This window comes from Antechinus flavipes, chromosome 1, assembly GCF_016432865.1.
Source record: "Antechinus flavipes isolate AdamAnt ecotype Samford, QLD, Australia chromosome 1, AdamAnt_v2, whole genome shotgun sequence".
Lineage (NCBI taxonomy): Eukaryota > Metazoa > Chordata > Mammalia > Dasyuromorphia > Dasyuridae > Antechinus > Antechinus flavipes.
Window position 1 is genome coordinate 219,992,220 of NC_067398.1, and position 23,235 is coordinate 220,015,454.

Below are 23,235 nucleotides of genomic sequence, written 5' to 3' on the forward strand. Positions count from 1 at the left end.
AACATTGTTCCTCATCAGAGTTGGTGCAAAGAGAAAATAATTGACATATTTGTTTTACAAAGAATGTTCTTTCATCTCATTAAAAAGGGGGAGAGAGAAAGGGGGAGAGAGAAAGGAAAATAATAATAAGGGAAGGGTACAAGACAGGGGAAGAGATTCGAAGAGGGAAGGGAGGGGTCCTAAAGAGGATGAGTGGTGGGATACAAGTGGGGCCCATGAGTTTAAAACTGGGAGTGTTAGGAGGACAAGAAAAAGAAAAGCATAATCTGGGGATAGTAAGATGACAGGAAATACAGAATTGGTCATTTTAACCATAAATGTGAATGGGATAACTCTCCCATAAAGTGGAGGTGGATACCAGACTGGATCAAAATTCAGAACCCTACAATATGTTGTTTACAGGAAACACATTTAAAGCAGGGAGATAGGTACAGAGAAAAGGCAATAGGCTGGAACATAATCTATTATGCTTCAGGTGAAGCCAGAAAAGCAGGGGTAGCCATACTTATTTCAGATCAAGCAAAAAGCAAAAATCGATCTAATTAAAAGAGATGAGGAAAGAAACTATATCTTGCTTAAGGGTAACATAGACAATGAAGCAATATCAATACTAAACATATATGCACCAAATGGTATAGCATCTAACTTTCTAAAGGAGAAGTTAAGAGTGTTGCAAGAAGAAATAGACAGTAAAACTATAATGGAGTGAGATCACAACCTTGCATTCTCAGAAAATGAAACCACAAAACAAACAAGAAAGAAATTAAAGAGGTAAATAAAATATTAGAAAAGTTAGATATGATAGATCTTTGGGGAAAACTGAATGGAGACAGAAAGGAATATACTTTCTTCTCTGCAGTTCATGGAACCTATACAAAAAGTGACCATATATTAGGACATAAAGACCTCAAATTTAAATTCAGGAAGGCAGAAATAGTAAATGCTTTCTTTTCAGATCATGATGCAATAAAAACTACATTCAAGAAAAAAGTTAGGGGTAAATAGAACATAAAGTAATTGCAAACTAAATAATCTCATCTTAAAGAATAATTGGGTGAAACAGTAAATTATAGACACAATTAATAGTTTCACTCAAGATAATGACAATGGTGAGACATCATACCAAAATTACCAAAGCGGTAATAAGGGAAAATTTTATATCATTATAGGCTTAATTGAAAAAATAGAGAAAGAGAAGATCAATGAATTGGGCTTGCAACTTAAAAAGCTAGAAAAAGACCAAATTAAAAACCCACAATCAATTACTAAACTTGAAATTCTAAAATTAAAATAAGAAATTAATAATATTGAAAGTAAAAAAAAAACTATTAAACTAATAAATAAAACTAAGAGTTGGTTTTATGAAAAAACCAATAAAAGTGACAAACATTTGTTAAATCTGATTAGAAAAAGAGAGAGGAAAATCAAATTAGTATTCTTAAAAGTGAAAAAGGAGAACTTTCAACCAATGAAGAGGAAATTAAAGAAATAATAAGGAGTTACTTTGCCCAACTTTATGCCAATAAATTTGATAACCTAAGTGAAATGGATGACTACCTCCAAAAATATAGGCTTCCCAGATTAACAGAGAAGGAAGTAAATTGCTTAAATAGTCCCATTTCAGAAAAAAGAAATAGACCAAACTATGAATCAACTCCCTAAGAAAAAATCCCCAGGACTAGATGGATTTACATGTGAATTCTACCAAACATTTAAAGAACAATTAGCCCCAATGCTATATAAACTATTTGAAAAAATAGGGAATGAAGGAGTCCTACCAAATTCCTTTTATGACACAGACATAGTACTGATATCTAAACCAGGTAGGTTGAAAACAGAGAAAGAAAATTATAGACAAATCTCCCTAATGAATAATAATGTTAAAATATTAAATAAGATATTAGAAAGAGACTACAGAAAATCATCCCGAGGATAATACACCATGTACAAGTAGGATTTATACCAGGAATGCAGGGCTCGTTCAATATTAGGAAAACTATTAGCATAATTGACCATATTAATAACCAAATTAACAAAAACCATATGATCATATCAATAGATGCAGAAGAAGTATTTGATAAAATCCAACATCCATTCCTACTAAAAACACTTGAGAGTATAGGAATGAATGGACTTTTCCTTAAAATAATCAGTAACATCTATTTAAAGCCACCAGTAAGCATCATATGTAATGGGGACAAACTGCAACCATTCCCAATAAGATCAGGAGTGAAACAAGGTTACCCACTATCACCGTTACTATTCAATATTGTATTATAAATGCTAGCTTTAGCAATAAGAGGTGAGAAAGAGATTAAAGGAATTAGAATAGGCAATGAGGAAACCAAATTATCACTCTTTGCTGATGACATGATGGTATATTTAGAGAATCCCAGAGATTCTACTAAAAAGTTGTTAGAAGGACTGATTGCCATCTAGGGAAGGGGGTGGAGGGAGGGAGGGGAAAAATCGGAACAGAAACGAGTGCAAGGGATAATGTTGTAAAAAAATTACCCTGCCATGGATTCTGTCAATATAAAGTAATTATTAAATAAAAATTAAAAAATAAATAAAAAGTTGTTAGAAATAATCCACACCGTTAGCAAAGTTGCAGGATACAAAATAAACAAAATGACTTCATCAGCATTCTTATATATCACTAACAAAATCCAAGAGTTAGAGTTACAAAGAGTAATTCCATTTAAAGTAAGTACTGTTGTACAAAATATTTAGGAATCTATCTGCCAAGGGAAAATCAGAAACTTTATGAGCAAAACTACACAACACTTTTTACACAAATTAAATTTGATCTAACCAATTAGAAAAATATTAAATACTCTTGGACAGGGTGAGCAAATATAATAAAGATGACAATACTACCTAAACTAACTTATTTATTTAGCACTATACCAATCAGACTCCCCAAAAACTATTTTAATGACCCAGAAAAAAATAACAACAAAGTTCATATGGAAAAACAAAAGGTCAAGAATTTCAAGTGAATTAATGAAAAAAAAATCAAATGAAAGTGGCCTAGCTGTACTAGATCTAAAATTATATTATAAAGCAGCAGTTACCAAAACCTTTTGGTATTGGCTAAGAAATAGACTAGTTGATCAGTGAAATAGGTTAGGTTCAAATGACAAAACAGCCAAAAATTTTAAAAATCTAGTGTTTGAAAAACCCAAAGACCCCAGTTTTTTGGGATAAGAACTCATTATTTGACAAAAATTGCTGGGGAAATAGGAAATTAGTATGGCAGAAACTGGGCATTGACCCACACTTAACACCGTATACCAAGATAAGGTCAAAATGGGTTCATGACCTAGGCATAAAGAATGAGATTATAAATAAATTGGTAGAGCATAGGATAGTTTACCTCGCAGACCTATGGAAGAAGAAGGAATTTATGATCAAAGAAGAACTAGAGATCATTATTGATCACAAAATAGATAAATTTGATTATATCAAATTGAAAAGGTTTTGTACAAACAAAACTAATGCAGACAAGATTAGAATGGAAACAATAAACTGGGAAAACATTTTTACAGTCAAAGGTTCTGATAAAGGACTCATTTCCAAAATATATAGATGATTGACTCTAATTTATAAGAAATCAAACCATTCTCCAATTGACAAATGGTCAAAGGATATGAACAAACAATTTTCTTTTTTTTTTTTTTTTGATTTTTTTTCTTTTTTTCTTTTTTATTTTTTTTTATTTAATAATAACTTTTTATTGACAGAATCCATGCCAGGATTGAACAGACAATTTTCAAATGAAGAAGTTGAAACTATTTCTAGCCATGTGAAAAGATGCTCCAAGTTATTATTAATCAGAGAAATGCAAATTAAGACAATTATGAGATACCACTGCACACCTGTCAGATAGGCTAGAATGACAGGGAAAGATAATGCGGCATGTTGAGGGGATGTGGGAAAACAGGGACACTGATACATTGTTGGTGGAATTGTGAATACATCCAGCCATTCTGGAAAGCAATCTGGAATTATGTTCAAAAAGTTATCAAATTATGCATACCCTTTGATCCAGTAGTGTTTCTACTGGGCTTATATCCCAAAGAAATCTTAAAGAGAAAGGAATCTGTATGTGCAAGAATGTTTGTGGCAGCCCTCTTTGTAGTGGCCAGAAATTGGAAACTGAGTGGATGCCCATCAATTGGAGAATGACTGAATCAATTCTGGTATATGAATATTATGGAATATTATTGGTCAGTAAGAAATGATCAGCAGGATGATTTCAGAAAGGCCTGGAGAGATTTACATGAATTGATTCTGAGTGAAATGAGCAGGACAGGAGATCATTATGAACTTCAACAACTGTTAGAATCCTGGTGTTAATTCAATGGAATTGATAGAAACAGTGCTTATGTGCTTGTGTTTTCAGCATTGGAGTTCACAACTTTGGGAGAATTCATACATTAGAGGTCACATATTAGCGTTCACACATTTAAGAGAGTTTACACAATGGCTCACACATTAGTTCACAAATCGGGAGATAGCCATGTTTACACTTCCCATAATCCCACTCTCTCAGAGGAGGAGTCAACCTTTGGGTTCACACCTTTAAGAGATCATATATAAGAAGCTCTCAGTCTCAGCGAGGGTCAGTTCAGGATTTTGACAAGCTAAAGACTGCAGTTGGGCAGAATGAAGGATTCGGAGGAGTAGAACCAAGATTCAGAGAGAGCTGGAGGCTGAAGCTGGCAGAGACAAAGGACTAGCAATGAGAGTTCTCAGAACCAAAAGACACTAACTGGGCTATTTTGGAAGAGACAATAAAAAACTGTATTTAAATCCCTGGCTGCATTTGAGGTGATTATTACTCTGAACCAAAACTAAGGCTGCCTTCAGAATACCTACCCAAGAAACCTGCTCCCAGAGAAAGATCATATTCTAGAAAAAGAAGAGAATCCCATAAACAACAATACTATATGATGATCAATTCTGATGGACATGGCCATCTCCAGTAATGGGATGAACCTAATCAGTTCCAATAGAGCAGTAATGAATTGAACCAGCTACACCCAGTGAAAGAACTCTGGAAGATGACTATGAACCATTACACAGAATTCCCAATACCTATATTTTTCTCCACCTGCATTTTTGATTTCCTTCACAGGTTAATAGTACACTATTTCAAAGTCTGATTCTTTTTGTACAGTAAAATAACTGTTTGGACATGTATACTTATATTGTATTTAATTTATACTTTAACATATTTAACATGTAATGGCCAACCTGCCATCGGGGGGAGGGGATGGGGGAAGGAAGGGAAAAATTGGAACAAAAGGTTTGGTAATGGTCAATGCTGTAAAATTATCCATGCCTATAACTTGTAAGTAAAAAGGTATAATAAAAAAAATTTAAAAAAGAATTACACTTGGTCAAATTTTTTAAAAAACACTGAAAAAAGTCTTCTTTAAAAGTAGAATTAGCCAAATGGAAAAGAAGATGGCAAAAACTAATTGAAGAAAATAATATCTTAAAAATTAGAATTGGGCAAATGGAAGGCAATAATTCTATGAGATATCAAGAATAAATCTAGCAAAATAAAAAGAATGAAAAATATTTTAAAAATGTAAAATACCTCATTTGAAAAATAATTGACCTATAAAACAGATCTAGGAGAGATAATTTAATAATTTTAGGACTGGCTGAAAATATTATATCCAGCAAAATTAAATATTATATTGAATGAAGAAAATGGTGCAAACAAATCTGAACTCAGTAGAAAAATTAACACGTAAAAGACAATATCAAAGATTAATTTAATGCCAAATGAGAAAAACTTAATATTTTATACATGGAAAATAAACCATATCTCCAAGAATGGCATTAATAATTGGGTAGTTCAAAAGAAAGATTGTAATAGAGTTGAGCCTGATATGATTCTAAAAAGAAAAATTGTGAAAGAAAAGAAAAAGAAACAGCATTTATGCCATATGAATGAGGTGTGAGAAAAAGAATCAACACAGATGAATTATATGGAGGAGAAGGGTTGGTAGTTCTAAAATCCTACTCACATTTGGAATGGGTTAAAGAGGGAACAATACATAGAGCAATATAGATAGGTAGATAGAGAGATAGATAGATTAAAGCAAACTCCAAAATCTGTAAAGAAATGAAAAAGTGAGGAATAATTAGAGAGCAAAAGGATGTGCAGATTAACAAGAATGGGAGATATGTAACTTAATGGAAAACCAAAACAGAAAAGAAAAAGTTGAGGGAAGGAAAACATGGAACAGTTACTCACAGAGGGAGAAGGGAGGTTAAGCAATAGCAAGATATAAGTTAGTGAATAGAACAAAAGTACAAGAATTAGGAGTGATAGGAAATGAGATAATGCACATATATGTATGTAAGTATGTATGTGCATGTGTATAAATATATATATATATATATATATATATATATATATATATATATATGATTAAAGCTTTTTATTTTTCAAAACATGCATGGACAACACTTCAACATTAGCCCTTGCAAAACATTGTGTTCCACTTTTCCCTCCCTTCCCCCATGCCCTCCGATAGATGGCAAGTAGTCCAATACATGGAAGAAATATGTTAAATCTAATGTATGCATACATATTTATACAATTATTATGATGCACAAGAAAAATCAAATCAAATCAGTAAAAAAAAAAGCAAAATATAATGCAAGCAAACAACAACAAAAAGAGTGAAAATGATATGTTGTGAACTACATTCAGTTCCCACAGACCTCTCTCTGCATGTATATGGCTCTCTCCATCACTAAACATTGTTGAAGAGAGCCAAGTCCATCAGAATTGATCATTGAATAATCTTATTGTTGATGTCTATAACAATCTCCTGGTACCACTCATTTCACTTACCATCACTTCATGTAGGTTTCTCCAGGCCTCTCTGAAATTATCTTGCTGATCATTTCATAAATAACAATAGTATTCCATAACATTCATATATCATAATTTACTAACACATTCTACAATTGATGGGGATCCATTCAGTTTCCAGTTTCTTGCCACTACATAAAGGGCTGCCACAAACATTTTTGCACAATTGGGTCTCTTTCCCTCTTATTTAAGATTTCTTTGGGATATAAGCCCATTAGAACCATTGCTGGGTCAAAGGATATGCATGGTTTGATGATTTTTTGAGCATAGTTTCAAATTGCTTTCCAGAATGGCTGGATATATTCACAATTCCACCAACAATGTATCAATTCACATATCTCCTCGAACATCTGTGATTATCTTTACTTGTCATATTAGCCAATCGAGAGATGTGTAGTAGTATCTCAGAGTTGTCTTAATTTGCATTTCTCTGATCAATAGTGATTTGGAGCATTTTTTATATGACTACAAATAGTTTCAATTTCATCTGAAATTTGTCTATTTATATTCCTTTGATCATTTATCAATTGGAGAATGGCTTCGAATTCTTAAAAAATTGAATCACTTCTCTATATATTTCAGAAATGAGGCCTTTATCAGAACCTTTGAATGTAAAAGTGTTTTCCCAGTTTATTGCTTCCCTTATATTCTTATATACATTAGTTTTGTTTGTACAAACCCTTTTTAACTTAATATAATCAAAATTATTTGTTTTGTTATCAGTAATGATCTCCAGTTCTTCTTTGGTCACAATTCTTTCCTCTTCCACATATCTGAAGGTAAACTGTCCCTATGTTCTTCTAATTTATTTGTGATATTATTTTTTATGTCTAAATCATGAACTTATTTCAATCTTATCTTGGTATATGGTTTTAAGTGAGTGTCAATCTTTAGTTCTGCCTTAATAGTTTCTAATTTTCCTAGTACTTTTTGCTGAATAGTGAATTCTTATCCCAAAATCTGGGATCTTTGGATTTGTCAAACACTACGTTACTCTAGTCATTGACGACTTTGTCTTGTGAACCTAATCTATTTCACTGATCAACTACTCTATTTCTTAGCCGATACTAAATGGTTTTGAAGAACATTGATTTGTAATATAGTTTTAGATCAGGTACAACTAGGCCATCTTCATTTGCTTTTTTTTCTTCATTATTTCCCTTGAAATTCTTGACCTTTTGTTCGTCCAGATGAATTTTGTTGTTATTTTTATAAATCAGTAATAGAATTTCTTGGGAATTTTATTAGTATAGCACTAAATAAATAGATTAGTTTAGGTAGTATTGTCATCTTTATTATATTCACTCGACCTATCAAAGAGCCCTTGATATATTTCCAATTGTTTAGATCTGACTTTATTTGTGTAGAAAGTGTTTTGTAGTTTTGCTTATATAGTTCCTGACTTTCCCTTGACATAGATTCCCAAATATTTTATACTATACACAGTTTTTTTTAAATGGAATTTCTCTTTGTATCTCTTGCTGTTGGATTTTGTTAGTGATGTATAAAAATACTGATGATTTATGAGCATTTATTTTGTATTTTGCAACTTTGCTATAAGTTGTGGATTATCTCTAATAGTTTATTAGTTGATTCTATAGAGCTCTCTAAGTATACCATCATATTATCTGCAAAGAGTGATAATTTGGTTTCCTCATTACCTACTCTAATTCCTTTAATGTCTTTTTCTTCTCTTATTGTCAAAGCTAGCATTTCTAATACAATTTTGAATGTTAATGGTGATAGCAGGAAACCTTTTTCAACCCTCATCTTATTGGGAATGGTTCCAGTTAATCATCATTAAATATGATACTGGTTTTAAATAGATGATAGTGATTATTTTAAGGAGAAGTCCATTTTTCCCTATACTTTCTAATGTTTTTAATAGGAATGAATGTTTTTATCATATACTTTTTCTGCATCTGTTGAAATAATCCTATGTTTTTTGTTAAGCTGATTATTGACAATCAATTATACTAATAATTTTCCTAATATTGTACCAACCCTGAATTCCTGGTATAAATCCTACTTGGCTATGGTGAATTATCCTAATGGATACTTTCTATAATCTCATTGTTAATATTTTATTTAAGATTTTTGCATTTTTGCATTCATTAGTTTGGTCTATACTTTTCTTTCTCTGTTTTCTTTCTACCTGGTTTAGATGTCAATATCATGTGTGTGCCATGCAAGGTATTTTGAATGAATCCTTCATTCCCTATTTTTTCAAATAGTTTATACAGTATTGGAGTTAATTGTTCTTTAAATGTTTTGTAGATTTCCCATGTAAATACATCTTGTTCTGGGGATTTTTTCTTAGGGAGTTTATTAATAATTTGTTCTATTTTTTTTTTCCTAAAATGGAACTATTTACGTAATTTATTTCCTCTTCCATTAATCTGGGTAATCTATATTTTTGAAGATAGTCATCCATTTCACTTAGATTATCAAATTTATTTGCATAAACTTGGGCAAAGCAACTCCTAATTATTGCTCTAATTTTCTCTTCTTTGATGAAAAGTTCTTCCTTTTCATTTTTAAGATTAACAATTTGATTTTCCTCTTCCCTTTTCCTATTCAAATTAACTAAAAGTTGTTTTTTTTTTTCATAAAACCAACCACTATTCATAAAACTTATTAATTCAATAGTTTTTTTGGGGGGAGGGGGTTGACTTTCAATTTTATTAATCTCTTATTTTTAGAGTTTCCACTTTGGTATTTGATTGGAGGTTTTTAATTTTTTTTTAACTTCAAGCCCAGTTCATTGATCTTCTCGTTCTCTGTTTTGTGTTAATTAGCATCTAGATATATAAAATTTTCCTTATCTTTGCTTTGCCTGCAAACCACAAATTTTGGCATGTTATCTCATTATTGTCCTTCTGAAATCATAAATTGTGGCTATGATTTAGTGTTTGACACATTCGTTCTTAATAAGGAGATTATTTATTTATTTATTTGCTTAGACAATTGGAGTTAAGTGATTTGCTCAAAGTCACAAAGCTAGGAAGTATCATGTCTGAAGTCAGATTTGAACTCAGATTTGAAGTTTTCCTGACTTCAGGGCTAGCATTCTATCCACTGTGCATCTAGCTGTCTCCACCCATTCATTCTTTAGGATGAGATTATTTAGTTTCCAATTACTTTTTGGTCTATTTTCTCCTGGCATTTTATTGAATGTAATTTTTATTGCATCATGATCTGAAAAAAGTACATTTACTATTTCTGCCTTTCTGCATTTGATTTTGTGGTCTGTATGTCCTAATATATGGTCAATTTTTGTATAGGTTCCATGAATCACCAAGAAGAATGTGTACTCCTTTCTGTCTCCATTCAATTTTCTCCAAAGATATACCATACCTAACTTTTTTAGTATTCTTTTTACCTCCTTAACTTCTTTCTTGTTTATTTTTTGTTTTGCTTTATCTAGTTGTGAGAGAGCAAGGTTGAGATCTCCAATATTATAGCTTTGCTGTCTAATTCTTCTTGCAGCACTCTTAACTTTTCCTTTAGGAATGTAGATGCTATACCACTTGGTGCATTTATGTTTAGTATTAACATTGCTTCATTATCTATGGTACTCTTTAGCAAGATATAGTTTTCTTCCTTATCTCTTTTAATTAGATCAATTTTTGCTTTTGCTTGATCTGAGATTGGGATGGGTAACCTTGCTTTTTTTTACTTCACCTGAAGCATAATAGATTCTGCTTCAGCCTTTGACCTTACTCTCTATGTGTCACTCTGCTTTAAATGTGTTTTTTTTTTAAATTTTTAATTGATTTATTTACACAGCATATGCATGGGTAACTTTTCAAACACTGACCCTTGTAAAACCTTTTTTTCCAAATTTCCCCCCACCTTTCCCTTCCCTAGCTGGCAGGTAGTCTAATACATATTAAATATGTTGAAATATATGTTAAATTACACAAACACATATACACACACCCACACACACACACACACAGTCATCTTTCTGGACAAGAAAATTCAGATCAAGAAGGATCAAGAAAAAAAAAACTGAGAAAGAAAACAAAATGCAAGCAAATAACATCATAAAGAGTAGGACTACTATGTTGTGTTCCACACTCTGTTCCCATGATTCTCTCTGGTTGTAGATGGCTCTCTTCATCACTGAACAACTGGAAGTGGTATGAATCCTTTCATTGTTGAAGAGAGCCACATCCATCAGAATTGATCTTTGTACAGTCTTCTTGTTGCCGTGTATAATGATCTCCTGGTTCTGACCATTTCTCTTAGCATGAGTTTATGTAGGCCTCTTAAAGCCTCTCTGAAGTCATCCTGCTGGTAGTTTATTACAGAAGAACAGTTAAATGTGTTTCTTGTAAATAACATATTGCAGAGTTCTGGCTTTTAATCCATTCTGCTATCCACTTCTGCTTATGGGAGAGTTCACCCCATTTATATTTATGGTTAAAACTACTAATTCTGCATTTCCTGCCATTTTATTGACCTCAAATTATACTTTTCTCTTTCCTTTTCCCCTTTATCTCTTCCCCAATTTTTTACTTATGAGCACTCCTTGCCTCAAGCAATGCTCCTCCTTTAGAGTTCCTCCCCCTTTATTATAACTTTTCCTACTATTTCTGTTTTCCTTTCTATTTAGCCTATCTTTTCCCTCTTCCCTTTTCTCCTCCCACTTTTCCATCAGGTGAGAGAAGTTTTTCTGTGAAACCAAATATGTCTAATATTCTTTCTTAAAGCTAAATCTAATGAGAGTAAGATTCACACAATGTTGATTCCCCTCCTTTCTTTCCCTCAATTATTATAGGTTTTCTTTGCCTCTTAATGAGATGTAATTTCCCTCATTTTACTTACACTTTCCCCTTTTTCCACTACAATTCTCTTTTCACCTCTAGTTACTATTTTATAGTATAAGAGTAAAATCAAATTATACATGCACTCTCTAAATATGCCCACAACAGAAATAAAGTTGTAAAGGGTTCTTTTCTTTTTACCTTTCCATGCTACTCTTCAGTTGTGAATTTGGAATTCATATTTTTTTGTTTAGCTTTGGCCTTTTCATCAGAAATAAATGAATTTCACCTGTTTTGTTGAATGTCCATATTTTTCCTTGAAATAAAATGTTCATTTTAATGGGATAGTTTATTCTTGGCTGCATTCCAAGTTTCTTTGTCTTTTGGAATATCAGATTCTAGGCTCTTTGATCCTTAAAGATGGAAGCTTATGGGTCTTGGGTAATGCTTATTGTGACTCCTTGGTATTTGATATTTTTTTCCTGGCTGCCTGTAATATTTTTTTTCCTTGGCCCGATTGTTCTGAAATTTAGTCACAATATTACTTGGAGTTTTAATTTTTGGGTCTCTTTTAAGAAGTGTTGGGTGAATTCTTTCAATGACTATTTTATCTTCTGATTCTTTGATATCAGGGAAGTTCTTTTTGATGATTTCCTGAAAAAGAGTGTCTAGCTCTTTTTTTCATCATAGTTTTCAGGAAGCCCTGTAATCCTTAGATTGTCTTTCCTAGATCTATTTTCAAGATCAGTCACTTTCCCATGTAGGTATTTAATATTTTCTTCTATTTTTTTCATTTATTTATTTATTTTTTTTGCTTGACAGATTCTTGATGTCTCATTGAGTCATTCATTTCCATTTGTTCAGTTCTGATTTTTAGTGAATTATTTTCTTCATTTACTTTTTTAACTTCTTTTTGTATTTGTCCAATTGAATTATTAAGTGTTTTTTGTTCTATGGATTTTTTTTTTCCATTTCACAAATTCTGTTTTTCAAGGAGTTGTTTTTTTTTTTTCCATTTTGTCAAATCTTTTAATGACTTCTATGCTTTTTCCATTTCACTAAGTCTATTTTGTAGTGAATTTTCTGCAGATAGTTTCTGTGTTGCCTTTTCCAAACTCTCTCACATAGTTTTCATTTCCTTTCCTCATTTTTCTTCTAACTCTCTTTTAAGATTCTTTTCTCCTAGGAGACCCTTGTGTGGTGGGGATCAGGTTATAACATCCATTGGGGATTCATCTTAGATGATTGGCTTTTAATCTCCTCAGTATTTGAAATCTGTTCTTCACTTTCACCCTAAAAACCATCTATGATTATAGTTCATTTTCCTTTTTTACTCATTTTTAAAAAGTTGAGATCTGCTTTTAGGGCAAGGGAGATTGTCTAGGCTTCCACTACAAGTAACAGTGGCTACACTGGGTCAGTTCTGATTGTGCTGAATCAGTGCTTATTGACTTCTTATGGTGGGTGGGTGAGGCCAGATCCCATGAATTTCTGGCATTTACCTTTTGTGTTTATGTTGTATGTTTAATAACTTCTCTGCTGAGCTACTAATTTGCAACCAGGGCAGAGTGTTTAATGCTGTGTGGATTCCTCCCAATAGATTCCCCTGGCATGGGGAGCCATCACAACTCCAGTCTATGCTGCCTGCACTCAGCTTTTGTGCTTGGCCACTTGTGCTTGACCTGACTCCCTCAGTGCATGATTGAAACAGAGCTTTTCTGGAGAATTTCAAAATCATATTTTGTTGCTATCTTGTTAAACTCCCAATATTCATGAGTTCTGACATTCCAGAATTCAGAGGCTAGATTTGGTAATTAGTTTGAGACATATGGGCCACAGTCAGAAAGAAACAAGTGTCCTCTCCACAATCTTGGCTCTGCCCCTCTGTATGTGTGTGTGTGTGTGTGTGTGTGTGTGTGTGTGTATGTCTATATACATATACATACATATGTACACATATACACATATATGTATGTATGGTGTGTATATATGTATATGTATGTATATATATGTGTGTATATATATATATATGTATGCATATATGTGTATTTATGTATGTGTGTATAAATGAAAACACCCATATACATAGAGATTCATCCATGCTTAATTGAAAAATAATAAAATGAAAAGTACACAGAAGAGGACAAAAGATAACATAAAATAAAGCAAAATAGGGCAGTTTTGAATCCAATGGATTATTAGTATCATTAGTATTATTTTATATGCACTCCTGACATGTGCTCATTTTTAATCCTTTTTTATCTTTTGTTGTGCACATGAGAATTTTTTCTTTTTCTGTTATTTTCTTTTTCTATTTTGTTTTCTTTCTATTTTTATTTGTTTTTAATTTTAAAAAGGAATTCTCGGACTACCTGAAAGCCATGATCAGCAATAATAAATAAATAAATTTGCTGTTTCACCCAATCATTCTTTAAGATGAGATTATTTGGTTTCCAATTACTTTTTGGTCTATTTACACCTAACTTTTTGTTGAATGTAGTTTTTATTGCATTGTGATCTGAAAAGAAAGCATTTACTATTTCTGCCTTCCTGCATTTAATTTTGAGGTCTTTATGTTCTAATATATGGTCAATTTTTGTGTAGGTTCCATGAACTGCTGAGAAGAAAGTATACTCCTTTCTGTCACTATTCAGTTTTCTTCAGAAATCTATCATACCTAATTTTACTAATATTCTATTTATCTCTTTAATTTCTTTCTTATTTGTTTTGTGATTTGATTTATCTAATTCTGAGAGTGCAAGGTTGAGATCTCCCACTATTATAGTGTTGCTGTCTATTTCTTCTTGCAACTCTGTTAACTTCTCCTTTAGGAACTTAGATGCTATACCACTTGGTGCATATGTTTAATATTGATATTGCTTTATTGACTATGCTACCTTTAAGATACAGTTTCCTTTGTTATCGCTTTCAATTTGATCATTTTTTTCTTTTGCCTGATCTGAGATCAGGATGGATATCCCTACTTTTTTGACTTCACCTGAAGCATAATAGATTATCTTCCAGCTTTTTACCTTTACTATCTATGTATTACCCTGCTTTAAATGTGTTTCCTATAAACAACATATTTTAGGGTTCTGGCTTTTGATCCAGTCTGTTATCTGCCTCCACTTTGTGGGAGAGTTCATCCCATTCACATTTATGATTAAAATTACTAATTCTCTATTTCCTGCCATCCTAATATCCCCAAATTATACTTTTCTTTTTCTTGCCCTCCTTCCCTCCTTCCTCAGTATTAAACTTATGGGGCACCATTTGCCTCATGCAGCTCCCCCTCTTTAAAATCCCTCCCACTCCCTGTGAGTCCCTTACACTTTCTTATACCTTTCCTTTATTACTCTTTTCCTTATTCCCTTTTCCTTTCCCACTTTTTAATGAGGTGAGAGAAGTTTCTCTGTAAACCAAATATGTCTATTACTTTGTTTTAACCAAATCTGATGAGAGTAAGATTCACACAATATTCTTCCCCCCTCCCTGAATTCCCTCAGATATGATAGGTTTCCTTTGCCTCTTCATGGGATGTAATTTTCCTCTTTTTATTGTCCCTTTTCTCTTTATCTGATACTATCCCCTTTCCACTTCTACTTCCATTTTTTTTATATTATATCAGTAAAATCAAATTATACATGTGCTCTTTATATATGTCCATAACAGAAATATAGTTCTCAAGAGTTATTTTTACCTTTTTCTGCTTCTTTTGAGTCCTATATTTGAAGGTCAATATTTTTTTCTTTAGCTCTGGGTTTTTTTCATTAGGAATAAGTGGAATTCACCAGTTTCATTGAATATCCATCTTTTTCCCTGTAAGAAAATGCTCACTTAGCTGGGTAGTTTAATTTTGGATGCATTCCAAGTTCTTTTGCCTTTTGGAATATCAGATTCCAGGCCCTTACATCCTTTAATGTGGAAGCAGCTATATCCTGAGTGATCCTTATTGTGGCTCCTCAGTATTGGAATTTTTTTTTTCCTGGCTGCTTGTAATATTTTTTTCTTAATCTGATAGTTCTGAAATTTGGGCCCAATATTCCTTGGAGTTTTTATTTTAGGGTCTTTTTCAGAAGGTGTTTGAGGAATTCTTTCAATGCCTTCTTTACCTTCTGATTCTATTATATCTGGGCAGCTCTCTTTGATGATTTCCTGTAAAATAGTATCTAGGCTCTTTTTTTCATCATAATTTTTGGGAAGTCCAATAATCCTCAGATTATCTCTCCTAGTTCTATTTTCCAGCTCTGTCATTATTCCAAGTAGATATTTCATGGTTTTTTCTAATTTTTCATTTTTTTGGTTTTGCTTGACTGATTCTTGCTGTTTCAATGAGTCATTGATTTCTGTTTGTTCAGTTTTTAATGAGTTATTTTCTTCATTAGCTTTTTTTTTTTTTTTTTTTTTTACTTCTTTTTGTATTTGTCCAATTGAGTTTTTCAATGATTTGTTTTGCTCTATTGAATTTTTTTCCATTTCACTATTTTTTTAGTGAGTTATTTTCTTTTTCCAATTCACAAATCCTACTTTTTTGAAAATTCTTTATCTTTTCCAATTCACAAATCCTACTTTCCTGGGATTTTTTTTTTTATCTTTTCCAATTTACGTGCTTTACAACCAAATCAGAGCAGCCAACCAGTGGTACAATCCTCCTGCAAATTCTCCACACACAGAGACCAACCCAGCCCCAAGTCTGCTCAGTGTGCTAGCCTCTGTGTTCTGCCTCCATGCCTGTGACAGCCTGCTTTCCCCAATCAGAACAAACCTGGCTGGCGATCTTCCCAATTATCTTCGGCTGGTAATTTATTGTACTCCCAATATTTGTGTATTTTACCAGTCAAGCACTATTTCTGATGCTGAATTTGGTAATTAGTAGTGAGGGTAGAAGAAAAGCTTAGAATGGTGCATTTGTCTTCTCTGCCATCTTCCAAATTGTGCATTCTTATCCCAAAAGTTGGGGTCTTTGCATTTGTCAAACACTAGATTGTTGTAGTTATTGTCTATTTTATCCTGTGAACCTAACCTATTCCACTGATCAACTAGTCTATTTCTTGGCCAGTACCAAATGATTTTGATGACCACTGCTTTATAATATAATTTTAGATCAGGTACAGCTAGGTCACTTTCGTTTGATATATATTTTTAATTAGTTCCCTTGAAATTCTTGACCTTTTGTTCTTCCACATGAATTTTGTTGTTATATTTTCTAGGACCATAAAATAGTTTCTTAGGAGTCTGATTGGTAATAAGTAGATCCACCTAGGTAGTATTGTCATCATCTTTATTATATTTGCTCAATCTATCCAAGAGCACTTAATAGTTTTCCAATAGTTTAGACCTGTGGAAAGTGTTTTGTAGTTTTGCTCATATAGTTCCTGATTTTTCCTTGCCAGATAGATTCCCAAATATGTTATGCTATCAACAGTTATTTTAAGTGGAATGTCTCTTGCTGTTGAATTTTGTTAGTGATATATAAAAATGCTGATGATTTATGTGTATTTATTTTGTATCCTGCAACTTTGTTAAAGTTGTGGAGTAATAGGGGTTGCATGAGGTAAGTGTTGTTCATAAGTTTAATACTGGGGAAGGGGAGAAGGGGAAAAGTAAAGCATAAAGAATAATTTGGGGATAACAAGGTGGCAGGAAATACAGAATTAGTAGTTTTAACCATAAATGTGAATGGGATAAAACCCCTCATAAAGCAGAGGTGGATAGCAGACTGGATTAAAAGCCAGAATTTACAATTACCAAACTACCAGAATTAAAGGTAAAAGGCTGAAGCAGAATCTACTATGCTTCAGGAGTAGCCATCCTGATTTCAGATCAAGTAAAAGCAAAACTTTATCTAATTAAGAGAGACACAGAAGAGTATTATATATATATATAATACTAATTATTATATATTATATATATTATTAATTATATTAATTATATAGTTATATATAGTTATACATATATAATTATATAAGTATATTATTAATTATATTAATTATATAGTTATATATAGTTATACATATATAATTATATAAGTATAACTATATATAACTATATAATTAATATAATTAATAATGTATATAATATATACATAATATATATATAACATATAATTATATATAATTAATAATATATAATATATAATAAATATAATATAATATATATGATAATTAATATAATATATGTATATTCTTTCCAAAAAGTAGCATAGATAATGAAGCAACATCGATGCTAAACATATATGCATCAAGCATCTAAAGTTTTAAAGGAGAAGTTAAGAGAGGTGAAAGCAGAAATAGATAGCAAAGCTATAATAGTGGGAGATCTCAATCTTGCACTCTCAGAATTAGATAAATCAATTCCAAAAATAAAAAAGTTAATGAGGCAAATAGAGCACTAGAAAAGTTAGGTGTGATAGATCTTTGAAGAAAATTAAATGGAATCAGAAAGAAGTAAACTTTCTTCTTAGTAGTTCATGGAAACTATACAAAAATTGACCATATATTAGGACATAAAGATTTCAAATTCAAATGCAGAAAGGTAGAAATAGTAAATGCATCCCTTTCAGATCACAATGCAGTAAAAATTGCATTCAATAAAAGCCAGGGCAAAATAGACCAAAAAATAATTGGAAACTAAATAATCTCATCCTAAAGAATGAATGGGTGAAACAGCAAATCATAGACACAATTAATAATTTCCCCCGAGAGAATGACAATAATGAGATAACATGCCAAACTGTGTGGGATATAGCCAAAATGGCAATGGGGGAAATTTTATATCTCTAGATGCTTACTTAAATTAAATGGAGAAAGAGAAAGACAATGAATTAGGTTTGCAAATAAAAAAAGCTAGAAAAAGAACAAATTAAAAACACACAAATACCAAACTAGAAAATCTAAAAATAAAAGATAAGATTAATATTATTGAAAGTAAAAAAACAAATAAACAAACAAAAAACAACAACAACAACTAGTGAATTAATATATAAAACTAAGTTGGTTCTATGAAACAAAACAACAAAATAGATAAATCCTTGGTAAATTTAATTTAAAAAAGGAAAATGCAAAAATCAAATTGTTAGTCTTATAAATGAAAAAGAAGAACTTGCCACTAATTAAAAGGAAGTTAAAGCAATAATGCAAAGTTACTTTGTCCAACCTTATGCCAATAAATTTGATAACTTAAATGAAATGGAAGAATACCTTCAAAAATATAGATTGCCCAGATTAACAGAGCAAGAAGTAAATTGGTTAAATAGTTCCATTTTAGAAAAAGAAATAGAAAAGCTATTATTAAATCCCTAACAAAAAATCCCTAGGACCAGATGGATTTACATGTGAATGCTACCAAACATTTAAAGATTAACTCCAATGTCATATATGTTATTTTAAAAAAATAGGGAATGAAGGAGTCCTACCAAATACCTTTTATGACACAGACATGGTACTGATGCCTAAACCAGGTAGGATTAAAACAGAAAAAGAAAATTATAGACTAAGCTCCCTAATGAACATTGATGCAAAAATCTTAAATAAAATATTAGCAAAAAGATTATAGAAAATCATCCTCAGGATAATGCACCATCATCAAGTAGGATTTCTACCAGGAATATAGGGCTGTTTCAATATTAGGGAAACTATTAAAATAATTGACTATATCAATAACACAATTAACAAAAAAAAAACATATGATCATCTCAATAGATACAGAAAAAGCATTTGATGAAATCCAACACCAATTCCTATACAAAAACACTAGAGATTATAGGAATAAATGGATTTTCCTCAAAATAGGCATTAGCACTTATTTAAAACCATCAGTAAGCATCATAAGTAATGGTGATAAACTAGAACCATTCCCAACAAAATTAGGAGTGAAACAAGGTTGTTCACTATCACTATTACTATTCAATATTGTGTTAGAAATGCTAGCTTCAGCAATAAGAGATGAAAAATAGATTAAAGGAAATAGAGTAGGTAATGAGGAAACCAAATTATCCCTCTTTGCAGATGATATGATGGTATACTTAAAGAACCCCAGAGATTCTACTAAAAAAGATATTAGAAATAATCCACAACTTTAGGAAAGTTGCTAGATACAAAATAAAGTTCCTCCTGGTGCTGGGTGGATATGGCCAAATCCTGAGAGACTTCAGCATTTTGGGGTTATAGTCTTTACCCTCGGTATTTATAGCTTCTCTGCTGATCTACTGGCTTGCAGCCAGTGCAGAGTAGCCGATACTGTGGTAGAGTTTTCCCTGCAGATTTTCTGCCAGCAGACAACATACCTCACCTCCCTCCAGTCTGCTCACTGAAAGCTATTCTTTGTTCTCTCACTGCCTATTTGCCTGAGTCTGTGCCTGGCCTAGACCTCTTCTGTCCTGCCAGTGAACAAAAACCGACCTTTTCTGGTGAATTTTGAGGGTATCTTCTGTTGGTAATGTATTGTTCTCTCACTATTTGTGGGTTTTGACAGTCAAGCAGTAAAGCAGTAATTCAGAGACTGAGTTTTATAAAATAATTTGAGGGTAGAGGGGAGCTCTGACAGATGCCTGTGTCCTCTGCCATCTTGGCTTCACCCCCCCCCCCCAATTTTATATTTTTAAATGCTTAAGTGAACAAAATAAAGAAAGAAGAGAACCATAAATTGGGCATGTAATTAAAACAGCTGAAAACTAAGAGTTGTATTTCAGGGTGTGGAAGGGAACAATAAAATAAATAAACTTTTAGTTAATTTTATTTTATAAAGAAAGAAGAAAACTACATTACCACTATCAGAAATGAAAATGGTAAACTTATCACCAAATAAGAAGAAATTAAATCAATAATCGGGAGTTTTTTTGCCTAACTGTATATGAGTAAATCTGACAATCTAAGTGCAATTGATGGCTATTTAGAAAAATATAAATTGCTCAGATTATCAGAGGATAAAATATAACACTTAAATAACTCCATTTAGGAAAAGAAATTGAACAAGCCTTCAATGAACTCCTAAGACAAAATTTCCAAGGCCAGATGAATTTACAAGTGAATTCTACCAAACTCTTTAAAAGTAATTAATTCTAATAAAAGAGCAATCATTTGAAAAAGCAAATTATTGAAGAAATCCTACCAAATTCTTTTTTATGACAGAAATTTGATGCCAATTCCTAAACCAAGAAAGGGCAAAATAGAGAAAGACAATTACAGACCAATCTCCCTAAAGGATATTAATGCATGACCAAGTGAGATTTATAGTAGGAATACAAAAAAAAAATGTACCACATCAATAACTGAACCAATAGAAATCATATGATTATTTCCCAATTGATAAATGGTCAAGTAATATGAATAATTTTCAGATGATGAAATTAAAGCCATATGAAATAAAGTCATATGAAAAATGTTCTAAATCACTATTAGAGAAATGCACGTTTAAAAATTGGAAATTAGCATGGCAAAAAAGTAGTCCTTGAACAACATTTCTCACTTTATACCAAGATCTGGTCAAAAATGCAAACATGATAAATGTTAATAATACCATAAGCTTATTAGGAGAGCAAGGCACAATTTACCAGTCAAATCTATCAAGATGTTAAGAATTTATGACCAAACAGGAAATTCAGAACTTTATGAAATGCAAAATGGAAAATTTTAATTATATTAAATGTAAAAGTTTTTGCACAAAACCAGTGCAACCAAGATTAGAATAAAGTAGACAACTGGAAACATTTTTTTTTACAGCTACTGTTTTTGATGAAAGCCTCATTTCTAAAATATTTAAAGAACTGAATCAAATTTTTAAGAATAGAAATTTGATAAATGGTCAAAATATGTTATTTTCATTTTTTTTTCTTTCTCATGATTTTTCCATTTGTTCTGAATCTTCTTTCACAATATGACTAATATGGAAATATATTTGGTATATATATATATAAAAAAACTATGCATGTTATATTAAATATATAATGTAACATGTATACCTATGTCTTTGCCCATAAATTATAAATCTTTTGGAACCATCATCAGTTCGTTACCTATCTATAAGATGAGTTAAACAACAAATCACTTTAGGCAACTGTTCCATAAATCAAAATTAGGAAACAGAGTAACATGTTTGTGAAGTGGTGGGCCAGTCTTTGAAGCATGAAAGGGAGTCAAATTGAATTGCCTTAGGCTGTTTAGCCTTTAGAAATAGCAAAACTATTGCTTTTATTGGTTTCTTTGTTCATATTGACAGAGTCAAAGAGTATCTTATTTTAAATGGAGATAAAACTTCTTTTCTCCAATTTTCTTCTCTTTCTCTGATTTCCTCTATTGCAGTTAGAAGGATTTGAGCTGGCATGAGTCAGTTCAAACTCAGGGACTCCCCATTTTTAAAAATGAAACTGATATTTTAACAACCTTATTTATCTTTGATATACCTTTTGGACTGTATCTGATTATAAACATTTCTCCTTCATTTTATTTCTCAATTTTTATGTTTTTTTTTCCACTTTGGCTCTAAATAACAAATGCTTAAAAATTTTTTGATGATTGAGTGAATAAGCAATCAAATAATTAATTAGTATTTCTTGAACATCTCTAATAGATCTAACTTAATTTCAGGGGATGCAAAAGACAGATGATTCAGCCTTGAGTATCAAGGAATTTATTATAATGTTGAAAAAAGATTAACTACCATGAACTAAAAATTTTAAAATGAAACATTACAAATGAAGGATTGCATTATGTGGACCAAATAAAATGTTCAGTAGTAAAAATAACAAAAAGAATTCTGATTTTGGTTGATTCCTTTTGGGTATGGCCTTTCTGTTAAAAAACAAAACAAAATTTTTGTAACTGATATTTCAGGAGCTCTGCTAATATAGTTATTCTTTGGGTGTACTGTGGCTTACTGATTTGATAAAAGTTATAGCAGTTACATTTTTCCCAGTGTTTCAGAGAGTATATGAACAAAACTACAGACAGAATTTAATTCATGCAAGTATTATGTAATCTACTTACCTTTTCTTCCTTTTAATTTGAATCTACTTGGGAGTATTGCATTTCAATTTAAATAAATTTTTATTGTATGTCTGCTAGATTCTTAGCACAGTGGTTAGAGCACTGAGACTTATCTTCCTGAATTAAAGTCTGGTCAATTATTAGCTTTGTGATCCTAGTCAAGTCATTTACCTTATTTGCCTCACTTCCTTGTCTGCAAAATAAGCTGGAGAAGGAAATTGCAAACCATTCCTGTATCTCAGTCAAAAAAATCCTAAACAGGATCATAAAGAGTCAAACTTGGCTGAAGAGAAAAAGACAACTCTTTCTCTTTGCTAACTACTTTCTAAGAATTCAAAGATAGAAAATGAAAAATGGTCCTTGAAGGGATAGATATTCTACTGGGAGAAATATCATGTAAAAATAAATAAATACAAGGAAATTTGAGGAAGAAGTGAACATGAACAACTTAGGGGGAATGGAGAAAGCTTCAGGTACAGTTAGAAACTGAATTGAATATAATTATAGTATTGTTATAAGTTGAATGTTATTGTAAATTGAACATTATATATTAATGTAAGACAGCTTGTTCCAAGGT